This window comes from Ornithorhynchus anatinus, chromosome X1 (assembly GCF_004115215.2).
Source record: "Ornithorhynchus anatinus isolate Pmale09 chromosome X1, mOrnAna1.pri.v4, whole genome shotgun sequence".
Taxonomy (NCBI): domain Eukaryota; kingdom Metazoa; phylum Chordata; class Mammalia; order Monotremata; family Ornithorhynchidae; genus Ornithorhynchus; species Ornithorhynchus anatinus.
Genome location: NC_041749.1, coordinates 122,116,565 through 122,128,900, shown reverse-complemented (window position 1 = coordinate 122,128,900; position 12,336 = coordinate 122,116,565). Strand labels below are relative to the sequence as shown.

The 12,336-nt window shown below is 45.6% G+C and overlaps 1 long non-coding RNA gene and 1 other non-coding gene across 2 annotated transcripts; one reads left to right on the top strand and one right to left on the bottom strand.

Annotated features, from left to right (window-relative positions):
- The first annotated feature begins 1,193 nt into the window (after positions 1 to 1,193).
- LOC114806636 lies at positions 1,194 to 4,779 on the top strand. Its single transcript, XR_003754697.2, has 2 exons — positions 1,194 to 1,381; positions 4,573 to 4,779. It is a non-coding gene; the product is annotated as an uncharacterized LOC114806636 (long non-coding RNA).
- A 5,327-nt stretch (positions 4,780 to 10,106) lies between these two features.
- LOC114806757 lies at positions 10,107 to 10,244 on the bottom strand. The gene has a single exon (XR_003754819.1). It is a non-coding gene; the product is annotated as a small nucleolar RNA SNORA7 (small nucleolar RNA).
- Between the last annotated feature and the right edge of the window lie 2,092 nt (positions 10,245 to 12,336).

The following is a 12,336-nucleotide window of genomic DNA, read 5'->3' as shown; positions in this document are numbered from 1 at the left end:
TGCGCCCAGCACGAACTTGACAAGCTGGCAGGCAGGCATGGAAGAGTTAAAGTGGCAGAGTGCAAGTCACTGATGCTGTATCCTTCTTCAGGTTCTGGGTCCTGAAGCCTCAGGACCGGGACTCTTCCGTCATTCCCAATGGGAGATTCCCATCGTTTGTGAGAAAAATCAACCAACCTGAATCAGCTCCATCATTATCATCAGCAAATACTCAATCAATTGTATTTATTGAGTGCTTACTGTGCATAGAGCATTCTACTCAGCATCATCATCATCACCATCACTTTTTTTTTTCTTTATGGTATTTGGTGAACACTTACTCTGTGTCCAGCACTGTTCTAAGCACCGGGGTAGGTACAAGTTAGTTAGGTCGGACAAAGATCTCGTGGGGCTCCAGGTCTAAGTAGGAGGTAGAAAAGGTATAATAATAATAACGATGGTATTTGATAAGCACTAACTATGTGCAAATCACTGTTCTAAGAGCTGAATATAATCCCCATTTTACAGCTGAGGAAACGGAGGCCCAGAGAAGTGAAGCGACTTGCCCAAAGGTCAAGAAAGCACAAAGCAAGGAATCGGCAGAGGGGGGTCAGAACCCAGGTCCTCTGACTTCCAGACCCTGGCTCTTTCCGCTAGGCTATGTTGCTTCCCCCGATAGCTGCTGCCCAGAAAACAGTATGGGCATTTTTTGGTGACTTCACTTATTTAGGAGTGTTGAATCAGAGTGCATTTGCAGGAAGATATGGTGAGGCTGTTAAAGAGGAAAAACTAGCCCATCTCTCATGCCCCATCCCATGAGCATTCAATTCCTCAAGAGTGATCGTGTTCAGGCCTAAGCATTGGTGAGCACAGAAAATCATATGAGAGTGTAAACATTCATGAGTTTTGTCCATTTTCCATTGATTTCTTGGACTGGAGACAATAGGATGGAATTTCTTCTTTTGTCTAATCACGCCTCTTTTTTGTAGACAGCAGAACTCCTTAGCTGTATTTACATGCCCAGGATGTATGGAAAGTGAAAAATCCTTTGTTTATTGGAGCAAATTATTACCTCCTTTGAAATCCTATATAGAGAGGCATTTGTATAAGTTCTGCTTCACTTGTTTGCTTTTATTTGCTATGTTCGGCGCGCTCCCTCTCATTCTAATTTTCTTCTACTTTTAGAACGATAATTAACTCGGATTCTCTGGAAGGCTCAGGAGAATTTCTATTGAAAGTTACTTATTGGCCACATAAAACTGAGAAAGGAGGGAAGCCACGTTGCCATGGTGACCAAATCCATTCTCACCCTCGTACCTATTGCTTCATTTAGAAGGGACTGGAACAGATTCCAAAGAGCGAATGCACCAACTAGCTTCACCAGTGCAGGGTGGATGAGACGGTAATAATAATAATGATAATAATAATGTTGGTATTTGTTAAGTGCTTACTATGTGCCGAGCACTGTACTAAGCGCTGGGGTAGACATAGGGAAATCAGGTTGTCCCACGTGGGGCTCACAGTCTTAATCCCCATTTTACAGATGAGGTAACTGAGGCACAGAGAAGTTAAGTGACTTGCCCACAGTCACACAGCCAACAAGTGGCAGAGCTGGGATTTGAACTCATGAGCCCTGACTCCAAAACCCATGCTCTTTCCACTGAGCCACGCTGCTTAGAGCATGAGGGTAGGGCAGAGATGCTGGGGAGAGGGCGGGGGACGAGGCGAGCGTGGAGTTCTAGTCCATTAGAACCCCTTGATGCCTTTCCACATTTGCGGATCTTTCAGTGGCATTTGCTGCCTTCATTCATCCCCCCTACCTCTCAGTCCCATGGCACTTACGTATAGATCTGTAATTTACTTATTCATTTATACATATTAATGTCTGTCTCCCCCCCCACCCCCCGCCCCCTGACCGTGAGCTCATTGTGGGCAGGGAATGTGTCTGTTTATTAGTATAGTATACTCTCCCAAGCACTTAGTACAGTGCTCTGCACACAGTAAAGCGGTCAATAAATGTGATTGAATGAATGAATGAATTTGAGGGCCAGTAGTACAGAAGGGGTACCGTAAAACCAGAGGAGATCTGTTTTGAAAAACTCTGTGCTTGGTCTTTCTCTTTCAGGAGTGGAAAATCCTTCACCCCAATCACCCTCAGCCATAGCTGGCCTTCATTTCCCCAGGCCTACTTTTTCCTTGCTCGTTATCATTCTGTCCTCCAAGAGAGAAAAAGGGAACTCACATGGAAAGGTACAGAAGGCCAATTCTCAGGGCTAATCCCACCTTCCAGAGGACCAGCTTAGCACCATTCCCATCCTGCTCCCCCCCTCTGCCTGGCCTGGCTCTGGTCCCAGCCCTGCTTCAGCGACAGGGATCGCTGGGGGCCGGAGGCTTTCTGATCTCCGGCTGGACTCTCTGGACCCTCTATTCCTCTGGCTGGGCTCGGTGTTGGTGGCTGGGTGATGGGGGGATGAGGGTGGTGTCTCTGGAGGGGACCTAGCCTATCTCTAGAAACACTTCCAAGAGCGCCCCGGTTTCTGGGAAAGTTTCCAGACACACAGTCTGCCCAAACATCTGTGAGGGCAGAGTGCTTCAAAGTGCCAACAGCCGTGGCTGGGGAAGGCCAGTTAATGCCTCCTAATCTCCCCTACACTTGGCTGGATATAGGGGGTGATTTTGATAATGTGGGGGGTGGCAGGAAGAGAAGGTAAAGCCCTTGAACCCTCAACAGCTTCCCAGAAGTTTCAGCCTATTCTGCCTCCCTGCTGCCCTCTGGAAGAAAAAGGCTCAGCAAATCACCCACGACCCGGGAGGCTGCAAAAAGACATTCTGCCCCTTCCCAACAGATTCAATGATAAGAAGTGAGGCACATTTTCATCAGTTTAGAGTTTAGGATGCTTGGACACATTGCTCTGATTACAAGTTTTAGAACTCATAAGCAATCATTTTAGCAATTTTCTGTCCAAGAAAACAGAAATTTAATCAATCCACGAATCATAAAATATCCTCATCTTCCGCTCACTCTCCGTTGCCCACGGTGCTCTTTTTGACAGGCTTAACCCGTTACTGCCCTTAGGAAACCAGATAGAATAAAAAAGAGCAAGGCGCCAGCCCCACAGGCTCTTGTCAATCAATTGGTCAAGCAATAGTATTGACTGAGCACCTGTTTTGTGCAGATGACTGTAGTAGGTGCTCGGAAAAGTAAAACGGAGCTGGAAGACCCTGCCCTCACAGAGCATACAATCCCGCAGGGGAGACAGACTCTAAATACTTAAAGTAAGGAGGAGAATTAAGACTCTTGATCGATCGTATTCACTGAACGCTTACTGAGTGCAGAGCACTGGTCTAAGCACTTGGGAAAGTACGACAAAATGGAGTTGGTAGACATGATCCCTGTCCAAAAGGAGTTTACAATCCACAGACTAAAAAGATGGATACGTGGACGATGAAGTTCTTCAAGAGTGTAGCATGTAGGCACTGTGTACCGAAGTCCTGCAAGCAGTAGTAGTAATTGTAATAGGAGCAGTAATAGGAGTAATAGTAGTGATGATGAGGATGATGGTATTTGTTAAGCGCTTACTATGTGCCAAGCACTGTTCTAAGCTCTGGGGTAGATACAAGGTAATCATGCTTTCCCATGTGGAGCTCACAGTCTTAATCCCCATTTTCCAGATGAGGGAACTGAGGCCCAGAGAAGTCAAGTGACTTGCCCAAAGTCACACAGCTGACAAGTGGCGGAGCCGGGATTAGAACCCACAACCTCTGACTCCCAAGCCCGGGCTCTTTCCACTGAGCCATGCTGCTTAGTAGTAGTCATCAGAGGAAACAGGTTCTAATCCTGGCCCTGCCATTTGTCTGCTGTGTGACCTTGAGCAAGTCACTTCCCTTCTCTGTGCCCCAGTTACCTCATCTGGAAAATGGAGATTAAAAGTGTGAGCCTCACATGGGGCAACCTGATTACCCTGATTCTACCCCAGCACTTAGAACAGTGCTTAGCACATAGTAAACACTTAACAAGTACCATAATTATTAGCAGTAGTTACAGTAGCAGTGATAGTTACAGTAGACTGTAAGCCCATCAAAGGGCAGGGACTGTCTCTATCTGTTGCCGATTTGTACAGTCCAAGTGCTTAGTACAGTGCTCTGCACATAGTAAGAGCTCAATAAATACTATTGAATGAATGAATGAATGTGACCCCCATGTGGGTCAGAGACTGTGTCCAACCTGATTAACTTGTATCTATACCAGTGCTTAGAACAGTGCATGGCACGTAGTAAGTGATTAACATTTACAATAATGATAGTATTAGCAGTATTTCTGCCCTATGAATCAAGGCCTTACCATGGCAGGAGAGTTTACGTACGCCAATGATGCTTAGAGCTACGCCACTGGGACATATTCTCTCGCCAGGGTTACTCAAGATGTAAAGGTGTAAACCGAAGCATCAAAGTCAATTCGCCTGTGCTGGGCAGCAGCGGTGTGGGAAAGAGTCAAAGGCGGATGATCAAGCAATCAAAATTTCGATTGAAGACAATGGCAGAGACATTGCATGGAAGAAGGCAACAGTAAACCCCTTCCGTATTTTTTACCAGGAAAACTCTATGGATACACCTGCCAGAATGATGTGGAAGAGGCAGACCGGCAGCTAGAGGGATGGAGACCATGACAACGATGACGGAAGAGCTGTTGGCGGGGCTGTGGAGTACAATAGAGGATGGAACGTTCTGGAGAAGATGTCCCCATGGTGTCGCTGTGAATTGGACATGACTCGTTGGCATTCAAGAGAGAGATTAGCAGTATTTATTGAGTGCTCCCTTTTTTATGGTATTTGTTAAAATTTTACTATGTTCCAGTCATTGTAGTAAGCGCTGGGGTAGATACAAGTGCTGGGGTAGATGAGGGAAGCAGCGCAGTGTAGTGGATAGAGCACGGGCCTGGAAGTCAGAAGGTCACAGGTTCTAATCCCAGCTCCTCCACTTTTCTGTTGTGTGACCTAGGGAAAATCACTTTGCTTCTCTGTGATATAGTTACCCCATCTGTAAAATGGGGATTGAAACCGTGAGCTCCATGTGGGATAGGGACTGTGTCCAACCCGGTTTGCTTGCATCTACCCCAGAGCTTAGTATGGTGCCTGGCCTATAGTAAGTGCTTAACAAATACCATTGTTATTATTATTATTATACAATATAATCAGGTTGGACACAGTCCTTGTCCCACATAGGGCTCAAAGCCTTAATCCCCCTTTTGCAGATGAGGTAACTGAGGCCCAGAAAAGTGAAGTGACATACTCAAGGTCACACAATAGACAAGAGGTGGAACTGGGACTAGAACCCAGGTCTTCTGGCTCCCAGACCTGTGATTTTTTCACTAAGCCATACCACTTCTCTGGTGAAATGCATCACTTACTTGGTGCAGTGCACTGGATTAACACATGGAAAGTACAGAAAGAGTCAGAATAAATCACTGAATATATCAATCGAATAAGCACCTTCAGAATGCTTAGAATGAGTGGAAATATTTATCCAGGAAACGTACAAGTGTCACACGGTGAAAGATCCCTTTGCATTTGGAGCAAATCCGGAAAAATCAAGGCATCCATCGCTGACAGCTTTGACACCCGGGGTGGCCTGCGGGGTTAGCGCCCAGGACTGACTCCGCTCAGTCTCCAGTCAGAAATTTTTTTCAGTTGCAGCCGAAACAAGTCCCATTTCCACCCGGCTCAGAACAATGCCGCAGCTGGTTTCAAATTTCAGGCCGTGGTAGAATTCTCCATGATAAGAGCAGGCGTTGATGTAAAGCAACTTGGGAGAGGGGAGGGAGGGAGTAGGGTTTGACGGGGGCCCTCTTGGCCTGGAAACGCCAGGTCACTCTGGGGCCCATTGCCCTCTGTGGAGGAAAGACTCTCTGAGACTCCAACAATCCAATTTGAATATGGAGTGAACTCCGGTAAATGCTTCCGGGTACAACTACGTGATTCTAGAAGTCAGGTAGTCGAGAGAAAATGAAGTTTTTTAGACAATGTCGCCAATTCTTTAGATATGAAAGAACCAACTGTTGTGAAGGCCAACTTAATATAAGCATTTTATGGAACAGATGGCATTTTCTTCAATTCGGGCCAACCTATTCAAGGGAAATCTTCTTTATAGCAGTTTGAGAAACAGTTGATTGGCTTTGCATGGATTTCAGTTTAACTGGGGTGCTTTTAGTACAGTGCTCTGCACACAGTAATTGCTCAATAAATATGACCGAACTGAATGAATGGATGCAGTGTAATAACAATGATGGTATTTAGTAAGCGCTTACTATATGCCACCTCCTCCAAGAGGCCTTCCCAGACTGAGCTCCCCCCTTTTTCCCTCTGCTCCCTCTATCTCCCCCTTCACCTCTCCACAGCTAAACCCTCTTCTCCCCCCTTTCCGTATCCTCCTCCCCCTCTCCTGTCCCACCCCCTCAGCACTGTTCTCGTCCGCTCAACTGTATATATCTTCATCATCCTATTTATTTTGTTTATTTTGTTTAATGAGATGTACATCACCCTGATTCTATTTATTTGCCATTGTTTTTATGAGGTGTTCTTCCCCTTGACTCTATTTATTGCCATTGTTCTTGTCTGCCTGTCTCCCCCGATTAGACTGTAAGCCCGTCCAAGGGCAGGGACTGTCTCTATCTGTTGCCGATTTGTACATTCTAAGTGCTTAGTACAGTGCTCTGCACATAGTAAGCGCTCAATAAATACTATTGAATGAATTGAATGAATGAATGTGCCAAGCACTGTTCTAAGCCCTGGAGTAGATACAAGGTAATCAGCTTGTCCCACGTGAGGCTCACAGTCTTAATCCCTATTTTACAGATGAGGTAACTGAGGCACAGAGAAGTTAAGCGACTTGCCTAAAGTCACACAGCTGACAAGTGGCAGAGCCAGGATTAAAACCCGCAATCTCTGACTCCCAAGCCCATGCTTTTCCACTAAACCACGCTGCTTCTCTGCTTCTCTGCAGTGTATCCTGTGGGCCTGGAAGCCAGAGGCCCTGGGTTCTAATCTGGACTCTGCCACTTGCCTGCTGTGTGACCTTGGGCAAGTCACTTGCTTCTCTGGTCCTCGGTTCCCTCATTGGCAAAATAGGGATTCAATTCCTGTTCTCCCTCTTAGACTGTGAGCTCCATGTGGGACCTGATTACCTTGTATCTACCTCAGCGGTTAGTACAGTGCTTGGCATATAGTAATAATGATGGCATTTGTTAAGCACTTACTATGTGCAAAGCACTGTTCTAAACGCTGGGGTAGATACAAGGTAATGAAGGGGTATCCCACGTAGGGCTCACAGGCTTCATCCCCATTTTACAGATGAGGGAACTAAGGCCCAGAGATGTGAAGTGACTTGCCCAAAGTCACACAGCTGACAAGTGGCAGAAGCGGGATAAGCACATAACAAATACCATAATCTTCTCATCATCTCATTCTTTTTGGACACGTTGTGCATTCAACTGATGAAGTTTCTGGAGGCATGTGATCCTGCAGAGTCCCAGAGAGGAAGCAGCGTGGCTCAGTGGAAAGAGCCTGGGCTTCGGAGTCAGGGGTCATGGGTTCGACTCCCGGCTCTGCCACTTGTCAGCTGTGTGACTGTGGGCAAGTCACTTCACTTCCCTGTGCCTCAGTTCCCTCATCTGTAAAATGGGGATTAACTGTGAGCCTCACGTGGGACAACCTGATTACCCTGTATCTACCCCAGCGCTTAGAACAGTGCTCTGCACATAGTAAGCGCTTAACAAATACCAACATTATTAGATCCTTGGAGTTGATGTCTCTACAGCCATAATGAATCTCGGGGCTGTGTTGATACCTGGTAGAAACAGTCTAGAGGAGGAGATAGAGATAGACATAAATAAAATTGCAGGTATGTACTTAAGTACTGTGGGGCTGGGTGGGGGTGGTGGTGAATAAAGGGAGCGAGTCAGGGTGACCCAGAAGGGTGTGGGAGAAGAGGAAAGGAGGGCTTAGTCAGGGAAGGCCTCTTGGAGGAGATGTGCCTTCAATAAGGCTTTGAAGGTGGAGAGAGTCATTGTCTGTCAAATATGAGGAGGGAGGGTGTTCCAGGCCAGAGGCAGGATGTGGGCGAGAGGTCGGAAGTGAGGTAGAGTGACTCATGAGAAGCAGCGTGGCCTAGTGGATAGAGCATGGGCCTGGGAGACAGAAGGACCTGGGTTCTAGTTCTGGCTCCACCACCTGTCCGCTGTGTGACTTTGGACAAATCACTTCACATCTCTGGGCTTCAATTACCTCAACTGCAAAATGGGGATTAAGACTGTGAGCCTCATGTGGGACATGGACTGTGTCCAACCTGAATAGCTTGTATCTTCCCCAACATGTAATAAGCGCTTAACCAATACCACAAAAGAAATGAGAAATGACTAGTCACCTGCTGTGTGAAAGGTTAAAAAACCCCAATAATGATCATTCCATTTATGCATGGTTTACTCCTATGCCAAACATGGTGTTAAGTGTTAAGCGAGATGCTCAAGATCATCAGCTCAGACACAGACTCTATTTTACCATCTAAAATGGAGGGAGGCTAAATCCTGTAGTCCCTCTGGACCTCAGTTTTCTCATCTGTTAAATGGGGATATAAGATGACCACTCTTTCTGCCTCTTAAACTCTGAACCCCTGTGTGAACTGGGTCTGTAGCCAATGTGATTTGTTTTTAACTTACCCCCTACTCCTTAGCCCTTAATGCCATTTTAAAAAGCTCCCAGAATCCTTTGATTTTTCTGTGGAGACCCAGCATTCAGGTCATTCCTGCATCCAGGCAGGGAGATAGCTTGAATCTGTGATTTTTATCTCATTGCAGGCAGGAAATGTGTCTACCAATTCTGTTGTACTGAGCTCTCCCAAGAGCTTAGTAGAGTGCTCTGCACACAGTAAATATTTAATACATATGATTGATAAGATGATAGAGAAGCAGAGACCGCTACTAAGCAACTTCCCAGGATTCTTTAAACTGTAAGCTAATCATTCAGTGGTATTTATTGAGTGCTTACTGTGTACAGGGCACTGTTCTAAACACTTGGGAAAGTACAATAATCAATCAAGCATATTTTTTGAGTGCTTACTTTGTGCAGAGTACTGTACTAAGTGCTTGGGAGAGTACAATATAGGAGAGTTGGTAAATATGTTCCTTCCCCACAACAAGTTGGAAGAGATGAAAGGAGCTTAAATTCTTGAGGGGCGGAGGGTGATGCATTAGAATAAATTACTGATATGTCTGAAACTGTTGTGGGTTTGAGGGTGGCGTGAATATCAAGTGGTTAGAAGGTATAGATTCACTTGCATAGGTGATACAGGTGATAGAGTAGCAGTGTGGCTTAGTGGAAAGAGCACGGGCTTGGGAGTCAGAGGTCAGGGGTTTTAATCCCAGCTCTACTACCTATAAGCTTTATGACCTTGGGCAAGTCACTTCATTTCTCAGTGCCTCAGTTGCCACATCTGTAAAATGTGGATTAAGACTGTGAGCCCCACGTGGGGCAACCTAACTACCTTGTATCTACCCCAGTGTTTAGAACAGTGCTTGGCATATAGTAAGCACTTAACAAATACCATCATTATTATTATGATTATTATTACAGAAGGAAGAAGTAGGATAAATGAGGGCTCTCTTAGAGGAGATGTGCTTTTAAGAGGACTTTGAAGGTGGAGAGAGTAGTGGTCTACTAAATAGGGAAGGGGAAGGAATTCCTGGGAGGAAGATTCCATCTGGTCGCATCAAAGTCAGAGTAATTCAACCAGCCAGGGTCCAGATTACTATGGTCAATTTTCAGATTTACTACGTCAGTCAGTCAATTATATTTATTGAGCGCTTACTGGATGCAGAGCACTGTACTGAGCTCCTGGCAAAGTCTTGTACTGGCTTATGCCGTCGAGTCATTTCCGACCCATAACGACACATCGGACAACATCTCTCCCAGAACGCCCCGCTCTCTATCTGCAATCACTCTGATAGTGAATTTTCCATAAATTTTTCTTGGTAAAATCCGAAAGTGGTTTACCATTGCTGCCTTCCGCACAATAAACTCGAATCTCCGCCCTCGTCTCTCTCCCGTGCCGCTGCTGCCCAGCACGGGTGAGTTTTGACTTGTAGTAGATGGCCTTCCACTCGCTAGCCACTGCCCAAGCTAGGAATGGAATGGACAGGCCTCTGCTTGACTCTCCCTCCTGTAGCCGAGACTGGTAGACTACTGGAAACTCTACAGGTGCGACCCTGAGGGGGGACTTGAGAGAGTATAGTACAACAATTAACAGACACAGTCCCTGCCCACAGTGAGCTTACAGTCTTCCTTTCCAAAGAGTGACTATTAGCTTCTTCGGGGATCCTAGCATTTCCTCCCCGATCATCTCTGGTCTCCGATGCTAGGAGATTGTCTCTGCCCAGCCTCAAAAGCCTCAGGCTTCAATTAGGATACTCTAGTCAAGAGATGAGTTGTAGCAAGGCTCCAAGTCATAATTAGAGCTACAAAAAGCCAACATATCGATGCTCATAGATAGTCTCCTAACCTATTCTCTTCTCTTGTCCTAAAAGGCATAGCTCCTAGAAGTATATCATATGTCTTCATTTAGTGGAAAGGAAGCAGACCAAACCTAGAGAAATGCCCTAAAAAGGCAGTTAGCTAAATAGACCCATGCCAGGAAATAGAGACAGAGTATAATAAGAAAGGGTGGAAATTAGTATAGGAGAACTATGACTATGATTACCAGGGCATAATTTTTCCTTGTTATATTTCTCCTCTTCCATCCACCTACAGAGAAAAATCCCATAACAGCAAGCAGCATCTTGAAAAATGGAAGTGGGCTTACTTTATCCTTTGTAATTACCTTGAAAGGAACCAAAATTGTCCATCAGAAGATAAAGACAGACCTAATCAGTAGAGAGCAAAGCTTGGGATGCTATGAGACATTTTTCTTGGTTTTTTTTTCATAGGGAAACCAAAGTGAAGTTATTCTCGAACCTCAGAATTTTAGGATTCCAGATCAAATATTAATATGGGAAAGAAGGTTTGGCTACATCAAAGGCAGGGTAGCATCCACTTCTCAGGTGGGGGTTTCATTTTCTGCAAAGAAGAAACAACGGGCAAGGATGAAAAGAGCTAAGGGATCTTTGGAAAAACTAACTCACAATCCAAAACCGATATTCCAGGAACACGAAAAGAACAAACAACTTGGCCAGAAATCCCTTGTCCAACTGGCAGTGACGTGTAGGTCATCTCGACCGATTCTCCTCCTTTGGTTTTCTCACATTTCAGTGTTTGCGAGTCCTGTCACAGTCCAATGCACTCACCTCTTCTCCAGGTCCACAACAGTTACGTAAGCATCCATCTGTAAATAATTTGAAAGTCTGTCTTTCCCTTTAGTATGTGAGGTTCTGGTGGGCAGAGGTCATGTCTACCAACTCTGTTGCACTGTGCTCTCTCAAGTGCTTAATGCAGTGTTCTGCACACAGTAAGTGCTCAATAAATATCACTAATTGATCAAACAGCCCACTCCTTCCAAGCAATGGGATTATCAGATTAAAATCAGGGTTGAGATAAAGATGGGCAAAGAGCAACTCGGGGGGACAAAGATTCGTTAGGTAGCAGGAGCAGTAGTAGTAGCAGAAGTAGCAGTAGTGGTATAAAATAATAATAATAATAATGTTGGTATTTGTTAAGCGCTTACTATGTGCTGAGCACTGTTCTAAGCGCTGGGGTAGACACAGAGGAATCAGGTTGTCCCACGTAGGGCTCACAGTCTTCATCCCCATTTTACAGATGAGGGAACTGAGGCACAGAGAAGTTAAGTGACTTGCCCACAGTCACACAGCTGACAAGTGGAAGAGCTGGGATTCGAACTCATGACCTCTGACTCCAAAGCCCATGCTCTTTCCACTGAGCCACGCTGCTTCTCTAGCAGTAGTAGTAGAGTAGCAGTAGAAGTAGTAATAATAATAATGATGGTATTTGTGAAGCGCTATGTGCCAAACACTGTTCTAAGTGCTGGGGTAGATCCAAGGTCATCAGGTTGTCCCATGTGGGGCTCACAGTCTCCATCCCTATTTTGCAGATGAGGGAACTGAGGCGCAGAGAAGTGAAGTGACTTGCCTCAAGTCACACAGCGGACCAGCAGGTGAGCCAGGATTAGAACCCATAACCTCTGACTCCCAAGCCCGGGCTCTCTCCGCTGAGCCATGCTGCTTCTCAGCAGCTAGTAGTAGCAGTAGTAATAGCAGTAGCAGAAGTAGCAGTAGCAGTAGAAGTAGTAGTAGCAGAACAGCAGTAGTAGTGTAGTAGCAGTAGTAGTAGCAGAAGTAGTGGTAGTAGAGTAGCAGTA